At 47.5% G+C, this 13,505-nt stretch overlaps 1 protein-coding gene across 4 annotated transcripts in view; it reads left to right on the plus strand.

Moving 5' to 3' along the window:
* Nucleotides 1–3,144: 3,144 nt before the first annotated feature.
* The window catches only part of ZFYVE16 (zinc finger FYVE-type containing 16), a 94,271-nt gene continuing 83,910 nt past the window's right edge, over nt 3,145–13,505 (plus strand). For all 4 annotated transcript variants that reach the window (XM_089693213.1, XM_089693214.1, XM_089693215.1 and 1 more), the window contains exon 1: nt 3,145–3,231. The gene's annotated coding sequence lies outside the window, so the exon portion shown is untranslated. The remainder of the gene's footprint in view (nt 3,232–13,505) is intronic.

Raw genomic sequence — 13,505 nt, forward strand, 5'->3', positions numbered from 1 at the left:
ATGTTTATTGATTGCAAGACTTTTAATAAAGAAAAATTGGGAAGAATTATCCCTTACAGAGAGATAAAAAGGTCAATGGTGTCAATGGGAACTTTTCTGAGCAGAAATTGCTCATTACTCAAGGAGCCCCTGGTAACCTCAGGAGAAACCCTAGTGATCCATGGAACCCTGGTTGAGAAACCCAAGTTTAAATTAATTTTTGCTGTGATATTTGGCAAAGTCACTGATATATCTTTGGACAGGTCAGTTTTGTCTTTTCAGAGAATAGCCAAAGTATCCCCACTACATGTGACACACTGTATGTTCTAACACGGGATTAGACCATTGTGATATCAATGTACATTGTATTATGTTTGGAGTGATTAGGAGGTTTATGCAGGAAATTATGTAAATGCTTGTATATACATGTCTCTAGAAACCTGCTCGTAATGACAGGAGAAAATAGATTTTACTACATGTAATGAGGTGGATTTACTAAAGGAACACAGACTGAGCACTTTGCTCCAGAGCTTAGTAAATGAGGGGAAGCTCTGTTGACTTCCATCAACCAATCATGTGCAAGCAAAAAGGCTGTTTTTTATTTTGAATTTCCTTGCATGTGATTAGGTATTTTTTGTAAAGTGAAGCTTTACTTCATTTACTAAGCTCTGGAGCAACTTGCAAAGTGCACAGTCAATTTGCACTTGTAAAATAAATAAAATTGAAAAAACTTTTTTTTAAAGTGTCCCTGTTCTTCCATGCTTGTGTGCAAAGGCGAACACACACGTTGGTCCTGTACACATATGGAAATGGCAGTCGCACCCCACAGGTGATTTTTTGCCGAAAGCGTCAGAATGAGAGCAATAGTTCTAGCACCAGACCTCCTTTGCAACTCTAAATGGGTAACCTGTAAAGGCTTATAGAGCGTTGCCTATGGATATTTTTAAATACTGTAGTTTGGTGCCCTTCTACAAGCATGCGCAATTTTAAAGTGTGACATGTTTGGTATCTATTTACTTGGCGTAACATCATCTTTTATGTCTTACCTAAATATTGAGGATTATATTGTGAGCAATTAAATTCACAAAAGTGTATTTTTCCCCAAAAAATAACGCTCGAAAAACCGCTGCACAAACCCTGTATGACATCCAAAATTGCAAAACCCACCTTTTTATTCTCTAGGGCCACTTTTCAGGTACTTTTCTAGCCAAATACTGATTTTTAAATGTAAAAAATAAGTGTCAGAAAAGGCTGGGTCTTCAAGTGGATATACAGCCCTGGTCAAAAGTTTTGAGAATGACACAAATATTAATTTTCACAAACTCTGCTGCTTCAGTGTTTTTAGATCTTTTTGTCAGATGTTACTATAGTATACCTAAAGCGGAGTTCCAGTTGAATTTAAAAAAAAAAGTCAGCAGCTACAAAAACTGTAGCTGCTGACTGGTAAAATATAGACAACTGTCTCTCGGTCCAGTGGTGTCCTTACCACAGCTGGTTTGACCAACTGTCTTTTCTCCCTGGCACTGGCATGTTCAGTGTGGGCACCCGGCTGTGACAGCTTGTGGCTTCACAGCCGGGTGCCCACTAGCGCTGCGCTTTGCAAATGGTCCTGTAGTCTTCTGGAACCTGTCACGTGTCTCAGAAGACTAAGGGGGAGGGGGATTGCAGTCCATTCTGGCATGCTCAGAGTTTGTCAGAATTTGTGGGGTGTTTCTTGTTCACCCGCCTCTTGGGGATTGACTACAAGTTCTAAATTGGATTAAGGTCTGGGGAGTTTCCTGGGCATGGACCCAAAATTTTGATGTTTTGTTGCCCAAGCCATTTAGTTATCACTTTTGCCTTATAGCAAGGTGCTCCATCATGCTGGAAAAGTAATTGTTCATCACCAAACTGTTCTTGGATGGCTGGGAGAAGTTGCTCTTGGTGGATGTTTTTGTATCATTCTTTATTCATGCCTGTGGTCTTGTTCTTGGGTTTGTGTGGCAACATTATGAGTGAGCCTACTGCCTTGCTGAGAAGCAACCCCACACATGAATGGTCTCAGGACCCTTTACTGTTGGCATGACATAGGACTGATGGTAGAGCTCACCTTTTCTTCTCCGGACAAGGTTTTTTTCTGGATGCCCCAAACAATTGGAAAGGGGATTCATCAGAGAAAATGACTTTACCCCAGTCCTTAGCAGTCCAATCCCTGTACCTTTTGCAGAATATCAGTCTGTCCCTGATGTTTTTCCTGGAGAGAAGTGGCTTCTTTGCTCCCCTTCCTGACACCAGGCCATCCTCCAAAAGTCTTTCCCTCACTGTGCATGCAGATGCACTCCCACCTGCCTGCTGCCATTCCTGAGAAAGCTCTGCACTGGTGGTGCCCTGATCCCGCAGCTGAATCAACTTTAGGAGACGGTTCTGGCGCTTGCTGGAGTTTTCTTGAAGTTCTTGATGATCCGATAATTGGTTGAGTTAGGTGCAATCGTAGTAGAAGCAATATCATTGCCTGTGCATCCCTTTTTATGCAAAGCAATAACTGCATGTGTTTCCTTGCAGGTAACCATGGTTAACAGAGGAAGAACAATGATTTCAAGCACCATCCTTCTTTTAAAGCTTCCAGTCTGTTATTGTAACTCAGCATGACAGTGATCTCCAGCCTTGTCCTTGTCAACACTGACACTGGAGTAAATGAGAGAATCACTGACATGATGTCAGCTGATGCTTTTCTGGCTGTTTTTTGTGATTAAGTTCATTTTCACGGCAAAGCGGGACTTTACAATTAAATGCAATTTATCTGATCCCTCTTCATAACATTCTGGAGTATATACAAATCGCCATCATAAAATCTGAGGCAGCAGACTTTGTGAAAATTAATATTTGAGTCAGACTGTAGGTGAAGGTGCTTTATACTGCCCCCGCCATCCTGGCACCCTCAAGCCTTTAGAAGAGTTACGATCACTTAACAGTTCATGGTTTTATGACAACAACCGTCCCACAACACTAGCCAAGTAAGCACGTGATGACGTTCTACGTATGTTCCCAGTTCTCCCTCAACAAACATGGCGGCCTGGCAGCTTTTGTTACCTCCCACTTAACACTTTGCCAGGTCACTTGAACCGAACAGAAACACCCACCTTGTCATGTGACTCGGCATGGGTTTCACTATGACACGTGACAGGGAGGAGAGAGCCGACGTCAGAGGTGAAAGGGTGCTGAGAGAGGAGAGAAGCGGAGAGCCGGGGCGATGATCCCGGGGTAACGGAGGAGGTGAGAGCGGCGCACAGGGAGTGTATGGGAGATAAGCGAGACTCTACTGATTGACCGGACAGCCTATCAGGGGACAGAGCCGCTTTGCTGGGTCTGTGTGTGGACCAATGACCTTCTCTGTACTACACATCATAAATCATGGTCTGTGAGGAGTCCCAGTACAGTGCGGTGGTCACGTGATGTGTGTACCTGAACACTGGGTCACCTGATCACCCTACTACCTCAAGCCGTCACTTCTGTGTGATGGAACCCTTCTCTGCCATGTCAGGGCTGTGTATACCATTGTGGAGGAGGAGTCTGCTAGTAGTGTACCCTCATCTCTTTTCATTCCGGGATTAAAGGGGAACTCTGGGCAGAATACACACTGACATGGAGGATGCGTGCCATTATCATTGATGCCGAACTTATCCCATCAATCTAAGTGCTTCCTGAAACAGTTACAGTCAAGACATGCCTCTAGTCCAGGGGTCTCCAAACTTTCTAAACAAAGGGCTTGTTTCTGCCCCTCAAACTTTAGGGTTGGGCCAGACTGTGGCCAAGGGGGGTAGTAAATGTACTGGCGATAGTGGGAGTAAACGGTGTCCCCTCTGGTATTGAGGAAGGAATAGTGCCCCATCGGTGTCAGTGGGAGGTCTAGTGTCCTATCGTTGTTGCCGGCGGGAGGACCGTTGCCCCACGGTTGTTGCCGGCGGGAGGACCGTTGCCCCACGGTTGTTGCCGGCGGGAGGACCGTTGCCCCACGGTTGTTGCCGGCGGGAGGACCGTTGCCCCACGGTTGTTGCCGGCGGGAGGACCGTTGCCCCACGGTTGTTGCCGGCGGGAGGACCGTTGCCCCACGGTTGGTGTCATTTGCCTTTACGTTGTATGAATCTGACAGGGGGGGGGGGGGGAGTTTACACACATTGCAGTAGCCATTGCAGGGATTGTGTGTAAATCTGACAAGCAGACTTCCGCCTATCGGGTAGAAGCATTTGGGCGGCTGCTCTGCTGCAAACCTGCTTTTACACACCCCTGGTAACATTGCCCCCTGCCCACGCCTGCCATATATCTCGGCTCCACTTGCTGTGCCTGAGACCAATCTAGCAAGTGCTGGCGTGTGGAGGGGAAGGAGGAGAGCAGGCACACGTTCTCCTCCCCTACTTGTTGCTGACCCAGAAAGTGACTTGTTTGACATCGCTTCCGTGTCCCCATGTCCGTTTTCAGTGTGATCTGCATTGCAGCAAAATCAGTGGAGCACAGTGGAGATGTCTCATTAAAGAGAATCTGTCACCAAAAAATCCACACATAGGGAACTTTTTGCCCCCTATGTGAATAAAAAAAAGAAAACTTAAATTGTAAAAAAATAAAGTTACACCCAAGCACATAAAATCCCCTCCTAAAAAATTTGGAGGCACCCCCACATATAAGCGCGTACAAACGTAAATGCATACATCGGGGGTGCCTACACATGAAAACGTTGATTGTGATACACATTATTATTATTATTATTATACAGGATTTATATAGCGCCAACAGTTTTCTCAGCGCTGTACATTATAATGGGAGAGAGTACATGAGACAGTACAGTAACAATATGATTCGATACAGGAGGGGTTCGAGGGCCCTGCTCCTTGGAGCTTACAATCTAGGAGGGAGGGGATAGTGGTACAGGAGGAAATAGCTGTGGGGGATGGAGTGGTAGGAAGAGTGGAGGAGTTCAGTAATTAGCTGAGGGTGGGGTAGGCTTCCCTGAAGAGAGAGGTTTTCAGAGTGTGCCCAAAGGTGAGGAGAGTAGGTGATAGTCTGATGGATTGGGGCAGGGAGTTCCAGAGGATGGGGGAAGCCCCGGAGAAGTCCTGGAGATAGGCATGGAAGGAGGAGACCAGGGAACTAGAGAGCAGGAGGTTTTGTGAGGAGCGGAGAGTACGTTTTGGGTGGTATTTGGATACCAGATCGGTGATGTAGTTTGGGGCAGTATTATGAACAGCTTTATACGTCAATGTTAGCATTTTGAATTTTATCCGTTGGGCAATCGGAAGCCAGTGGAGGGATTGGCAGAGAGGGGTGGCGGATACGGAGTGGTGAGTAAGGTGGATGAGTCTGGCTGCAGCATTCAGGATAGACTGAAGTGGGGATAGCCTGCGGTGAGGTAAGCATATGAGGAGGGAGTTACAGTAGTCCAGTCGTGATATAATAAGGAAGTGGATGAGTTGCTTAGTGGTTTCCGAGGTTAGGAACAGGTGCATTCTGGAGAGGTTGCAGAGGTGGAGTCTACATGAGTTTGTCAGCGAATGGACCTGGGGCTGGAAGGACAGATTGGAGTCTAGGATGACACCTAGTACTCTGGCCTGAAAACCAGGAGCTCAGTCTTGGAAAGAGTTAGTTTGAGGAAGTGGAGTGACATCCAATCCGATATGTCGCTCAGTAGGCTTGTGATACGGGTGGAGATTGGAGGTGTAGACATGTTACATATCGCCGCGCACGTCAGAGTGAGAGCAATCATTCTAGCACCAGACCTCCTCTGTAACACTAAACTGATGACCTATAGGGGACTTTTAAAGCATCGCCTATAGAAAATATAGGGTGTTGAAATTTGTCAACGTTTCCCGGGCGCACGCAAATTTAAAGTTTGACGTGTTGGGTATCGATTTACTCAGTGCAACCTCATCTTTGATATTTTGAAAAAAATTGGGTAATCTATAACATTTGTGTACCCTAAATCTAACTCTACCGCTGATTCACACATATGAGGTGCGGATTGAAGCTCCAGTTTCACAGCCAATTGATACAGTAGTTGTTCAGTGGTTCATGTCAGGTTTACATCAGGTTCAGGACAGGATTAGATCAGAATTTTACTCCTGTTAACACACATGTGGTTTAGAAACAGTTCCCATAGAACTCAATAACCTGTAATCTGCACCTGAACCAGACCTGCTCAGAAATTGTACAGGACTCTTTTTCAAACCGCACTAAATCCACACCGCCATTCATTGCATCAGACATATGTGAACAGGCACCATAGGAAGCAATGTTATTTCACATCATGCGGATTAGATGTCGTTCAAACTGCATCCAATCCGCATAAACACTCATCGGCCACTTTATTAGGTACACCTTGCTAGTACCAGTTTGGACCCCCTTTCGCCTTCAGAACTGTCCTAATTCTTCGTGGCATAGCTTTAACAAGGTGTTGGAAACATTCCTCAGAGATTTTGGTCCATATTGACATGATGGCATCGCACAGTTGCTGCAGATTTGTGCACATCTATGATGAGATTGGATTGAGATCTGGTGACTGTGGAGGTCACTGGAGTACAGTGAACTCATTGTCATGTTTGAGATGACTTAAACTCTGTGACATGGCTCATTATCCTGCTGGAAGTAGCCATCAGAAGATGGGGACACTGTACTCATAAAGGGATGGACATGGTCAGCAACAATACTCAGGTAGGCTCTGGCATTTAAACAATGCTCAGTTGGTACTAAGGGGCTCAAAGTGTGCCAAGAAAATATCCCCCACATCCTTACACCACCAGTAGCCTGAAGCGTTGATATAAGGCAGGATGGATCTATGCTTTCACGTTGTTTTCGCCAAATTCTGACCCTACCATCTGAATATCACAGCTGAAATCAAGACTCCTCAGACCAGGCAACATTTTTCCAATCTTCTATTGTCCAATTTTGGTGAGCTTGTACGAATTGTAGCCTCTGTCTCCTGTTCTTAGCTGACAAGAGTGACACCCGTTATGGTCTTCTGCTGCTGTAGCCCATCTGCTTCAAGGTTCGATGTGTTGTGCATTCAGAGATGGTGTTCTGCATATCTTGGTTGTAACAAGTGGTTATTTGAGTTACTATTGTCTTTCTATCATCTTGAACCAGTCTGCCCATTCTCCTCTAACATCAACAAGGCGTTTTTGCCCACACAACTGCCGCTCACTGAATATTTTCTCTTTTTTGGACCATTGTCTGTAAACCCTAGAGATGGTTGTGCGTGAAATACTCAGACCAGCCCATCTGCCACCAACAACCAAGCCACATTCAAAGTAAATATATAATGTTTTTGAGGTTTTATGTTGCAGGCCCAAAATATTTTTTTTAAACATTTGTGCAAAAACAAAAAAGGAAAAAGGCTCGAGCAGCGAAAGGGTTCATTGTGCACAAAGCTACACACTGTACTCCAGCATTTTGGGCATCCATGTGAATGATTGATTTTTTTTTTTTTTCCTTTAAGCCCCCTCCCCTTGTAGCAAGTTTTATCCCTTGTTGATCTGCCTGTAGATCCTTCTCCCTCAAAGAGGATGACAACGGTGTTCATTCTGAAGTGAAACAGTACAGCAGTGTTTTCACTCTGTGGACAGGGTAGTCTTGTTATGGCAGCCATACCTGGTGTGATAAAACAAAACAATCGATTTCCAGTTGTAAAAAAATGATTGATTTGAACATTTATCATGTCAGTCAAATGATGAGCTACAGATTGTGATGGTTTTGATCTGCACTATCTACTTGGACATTGGTTGTTCAGTTTTATCGCAGTATGTATGGCTACCATTCTATGGACATGTGGTTCTAAAAGAGCTTTAAGTAGGAAAAACAAATGTTACAGACCATCACAAGGATACAGTTGACCACCTCACCCAAATTTATAGCTAAAATCTGTGAATAAACTGATCTAAGTGCCCTTTTTACTACTTAAAGCTGAGGTCACCTGACACTGCAGTCTGGAGCCTGGTCTCTTCTATTGACATATGTCACTGTATGTCTACAGGTGTCTGTGTGATGTGGATGCCTCCTATTGACTGTCCAACAGTGTGGTCCTCTCACAATCTAGAAGAGGATGTAAGCACAGGGGGCCTATCAGGGACTGGCAGTGTCTGGCTCATCTGCAGTGCTGCGTCAGCAGTCCCCTGCACCCAGAGACTTTGTTAGTGAGAAACTTGAAGAGTGGACATAGACCAGTATATTTTACCTCAACCAGTAAGAAGAATTCATATATTTGCCGTATGGGTCAGTGGGGGATAGGAGAGGGTTCACACACACATTTATTCCTAGATTGTAAGCTCCGAGGAGCAGGGCCCTTCTATCCCTTTGTATTGAACTGTATTGTTGCTGTATTGTCTCCTTTTATATTGTAAAGCGCTGAGCAAACTGTTGACGCTATATAAATCCTCTATAACAGCGGTTCTCAACCTGGGGGTCGAACGACGATTCCACAGGGGTCGCCTAAGACCATCGGAAAACACATATTTCCGATGGTCTTAGGAACCGAGACACCGCTCCTCGCCGCCGCCGCCACCGCCGTCTCCAGGTGTGGGCGGGATGACATGCCGCCCCTGTCATCTGGACACACCTCGAGATCAATCCTCGCCTGTGATTGGCCGCCGGCACTGTAGCTCAGGAGAGGCACACAGGCGGCCAATCACCGGCAAGGAGGTGGAGCTTGGAGAGGAGGAGCCGAGCGGCACCGCGAAGATCGAGCGAGTGAAGAGGAGGAGAGCGGCCGGAGAAGGAAGACAGCTGACAGGTAAGTGTCGGTACCATGGGAGAGGGAGGGAGCGAGCGAGCCCAGGCTGGAGCAGGGGTCTGCAAGGTAAGTATCATTGGTGTCAGTGGGAATAGTGCCCCATCATTGGTGTCACTAATACCAATGATGGGGCACTATTCCTCCCACTGACACCAACGATGGGGCACTATTCCTCCCCCAAATGACATCAACGATGGGGCACTATTCCTCCCCCAAATGACACCAACGATGGGGCACTATTCCTCCCCCAAATGACACCAAGGATGGGGCACGATTCCTCCCCCCACTGACACCAACGATGGGGCACAATTCCTCCCCCCACTGACACCAAGGATGGGGCACTATTCCTCCCCCCACCGACACCAAGGATGGGGCACTATTCCTCCCCCCACTGACACCAAGGATGGGGCACTATTCCTCCCCCCACTGACACCAAGGATGGGGCACTATTCCTCCCCCCACTGACACCAAGGATGGGGCACTATTCCTCCCCCCACTGACACCAAGGATGGGGCACTATTCCTCCCCCCACTGACACCAAGGATGGGGCACTATTCCTCCCCCCACTGACACCAAGGATGGGGCACTATTCCTCCCCCCACTGACACCAAGGATGGGGCACTATTCCTCCCCCCACTGACACCAAGGATGGGGCACTATTCCTCCCCCCACTGACACCAAGGATGGGGCACTATTCCTCCCCCCACTGACACCAAGGATGGGGCACTATTCCTCCCCCCACTGACACCAAGGATGGGGCACTATTCCTCCCCCCACTGACACCAAGGATGGGGCACTATTCCTCCCCCCACTGACACCAAGGATGGGGCACTATTCCTCCCCCCACTGACACCAAGGTTGGGGCACTATTCCTCCCCCCACTGACACCAAGGATGGGGCACTATTCCTCCCCCCACTGACACCAAGGATGGGGCACTATTCCTCCCCCCACTGACACCAAGGATGGGGCACTATTCCTCCCCCCACTGACACCAAGGATGGGGCACTATTCCTCCCCCCACTGACACCAAGGATGGGGCACTATTCCTCCCCCCACTGACACCAAGGATGGGGCACGATTCCTCCCCCCACTGACACCAAGGATGGGGCACTATTCCTCCCCCCACTGACACCAAGGATGGGGCACTATTCCTCCCCCCACTGACACCTATGATGGGGCACTATTCCCCCCACTGACACCAATGATGGGGCACTATTCCCCCCACTGACACCTATGATGGGGCACTATTCCTCCCCCCACTGACACCAATGATGGGGCACTATTCCTCCTCCCACTGACACCAATGATGGGGCACTATTCCTCCCACTGACAGCAATGATGGGGCACTATTCCTCCCACTGATACCGATGATGGGGCACTATTCCTCCCACTGACACCGATGATGGGGCACTATTCCTCCCACTGACACCGATGATGGGGCACTATTCCTCCCACTGACACCGATGATGGGGCACTATTCCTCCCACTGACACCGATGATGGGGCACTATTCCTCCCACTGATACCGATGATGGGGCACTATTCCTCCCACTGACACCGATGATGGGGCACTATTCCTCCCACTGATACCGATGATGGGGCACTATTCCTCCCACTGATACCGATGATGGGGCACTATTCCTCACACTGATACCGATGACGAGGCACTATTCCTCCCACTGACACCAATGACGGGGCACTATTCCTCCCACTGATACCAATGACGGGGCACTATTCCTCCCACTGATACCAATGACGGGGCACTATTCCTCCTCCCACTGATACCAATGACGGGGCACTATTCCTCCTCCCACTGATACCAATGACGGGGCACTATTCCTCCCACTGACACCGATGACGGGGCACTATTCCTCACACTGATACCGATGACGAGGCACTATTCCTCCCACTGACACCAATGACGGGGCACTATTCCTCCCACTGACACCGATGATGGAGCACTATTCCTCCCACTGATACCGATGATGGGGCACTATTCCTCACACTGATACCGATGACGAGGCACTATTCCTCCCACTGACACCAATGACGGGGCACTATTCCTCCCACTGACACCAATGACGGGACACTATTCCCCCCCACTGATACCAATGATGGGGCACTATTCCTCCCACTGACACCAATGATCGGGCACTATTTCTCCCACTGATACCAATGATGGGACACTATTCCTCCCACTGATACCAATGATGGGGCACTATTCCCCCCCACTGACACCAATGATGGGGCACTATTCCTCCCACTGACACCAATGATGAGGCACTATTCCTCCCACTGATACCAATGATGGGGCACTATTCCTCCCACTGACACCAATGATGGGACACTATTCCTCACACTGACACCAATGATGGGGCACTATTCCTCCCACTGACACCAATGACGAGGCACTATTCCTCCCACTGACACCAATGACGGGGCACTATTCCTACCACTGACACCAATGACGGGGCACTATTCCTCCCACTGATACCAATGACGGGGCACTATTCCTCCCACTGACACCAATGACGGGGCACTATTCCTCCCACTGACACCAATGACGGGGCACTATTCCTCCCACTGACACCAATGACGGGGCACTATTCCTCCCACTGACACCAATGACGGGGCACTATTCCTCCCACTGACACCAATGACGGGGCACTATTCCTCCCACTGACACCAATGAAGGGGGCACTATTCCTCCCACTGACACCAATGACGGGGCACTATTCCTCCCACTGACACCAATGACGGGGCACTATTCCTCCCACTGACACCAATGACGGGGCACTATTCCTCCCACTGACACCAATGACGGGGCACTATTCCTCCCACTGACACCAATGACGGGGCACTATTCCTCCCACTGACACCAATGACGGGGCACTATTCCTCCCACTGACACCAATGACGGGGCACTATTCCTCCCACTGACACCAATGAAGGGGGCACTATTCCTCCCACTGACACCAATGACGGGGCACTATTCCTCCTTCTGACATCAATGACGTGGCACTATTCCTCCTACTGCAAAATTACAGTTATGAAGTAGCAACGAAAATAATTTTATGGTTGGGGGTCACCACAACATGAGGAACTGTATTAAGGGGTCGCGGCATTAGAAAGGTTGAGAACCACTGCTCTATAATAATAATAACAATAATTTAGCAACTTTTTTTGCTTTCTCTTTTGAGCAAAAAGGTTTAAGCTGTTTCATTAAGAGTTGACCATTGTAAGCACCTCCACTAGTGTAATATACTTTGTCCAACCTCTCCATCTTCCACTTTTGTTGGACAACTTGGCCTGTTACAGGAAGTGGAAAAATAATGGCAGGACCAACAGGTAATATAACTTTGTTATGGGTGTGGGGGGATGGTGGAATCCTGTCTTAACAAAAACTGCTGTGTTCATGCTAGTGAGAGAATGCATCTTATAATTTATTTTCTCCTATAGTTGCACTTTGCTGACAGCCTGCATATAAACAATGAGAATAATCTAAGGACATAAAAAATTAAAAAGCTTTTTCTATAGTAAGCACTATCATTACAGGTTTAAAGTGGTTGTAAAGCCTTAAAAGAGAAGTATGGACTTTTTTTTTTTATTTTTTAATAAACAACATTATACTTGCTTAGGTGGATGCAGCATCGATTCCCCACTGGCTCTGCAGTGAGAACAGAGCGATCAAACATCACAGATTGCTCAGTTCTCCCTTCTGCTCTGAGCAGAGGACAGTAACTGTCAGTCTCTGGCTCTCTGTTCTGCTTCTCCAGCACACACTGGAGCACAGCCCTGTGGAGAGGATGGGATGGGCTGGTCAGGCTCTCGGTGGATGGCTGAGAGGTTGAGCCAGGTGCCGATCCAGGCTTAGGGGTGGATTCCAACCATTTGGTTGGGATCTTTACAAAGCCTGGACTGGTTCAGTGATGCCAGCTGACAGCGGATTTTTTTTTTATGCATTCCAGTTAATTTTTCCCCTCTTTTTGTTCAATTTAAATAGGGACATATGAGTTCAAGTTCGTTTTTGGTGCGTTTCAGTGCATTTTCGATGCGGTTTTCCGCATTCCAGTACAGTTCTGTGCAGAAAAAATGCAGCATGTTCGACTTTTTTTTCTGCAACCAGAACACACTGGAACTGCAAGCACTGATGTGAACTATGACATTGACAACCATATAACCTACTTTCTGTGTGTTTTGGATGCATTAAGGTGAAAAACGTGCTGCAGCTCCCGCCCCCAGCCTCCCTTTATACTTACCTGCGCCCCATCGCAATCCAACGTTGTGCTGTCAAACTCTGTGACAAGGGAGTGGAGGGTGGGGCCGTGCTCCACTGTGTGTGTCTATGGACACAGGTAGAAGAGCTCGAAAGTGAGCCCACACGTGTGCCTCAAAAGGAAGCGGTTTACTATAGGGGCACTGGATGAAGAGGAGCCAGAAGTGCCAACAGGGTACCCAAGAAGAGGAGGATCGGGCCTGCTCTGTGCAAAACCATTTCACAAAGCAGGTAAGTATAACATTTTTATTCTTTTAAATTAAAAAAAAAAATAAAAATTTTGCGACCACTTTAAACCACCTACAGAATACAGTATAGTGGTCCTTAGGTAGCACCAGCTTCATATTATAACTGTACTGTTTTACAAGGGTGGATGGTGAGGAATTGTCATTGTAAAGGCTTATCCCACAGAATCGGTGCATTGCATAGTAACCAACAGAAACCTGTACTGATCTGACCACATTAAACTAACACTGGAATGGTTTCTTGTGCTTTGCA

Source organism: Staurois parvus, unplaced genomic scaffold, assembly GCF_062004578.1.
Source record: "Staurois parvus isolate SC_StPar_1 unplaced genomic scaffold, SC_StPar_1.0 ptg000618l, whole genome shotgun sequence".
Lineage (NCBI taxonomy): Eukaryota > Metazoa > Chordata > Amphibia > Anura > Ranidae > Staurois > Staurois parvus.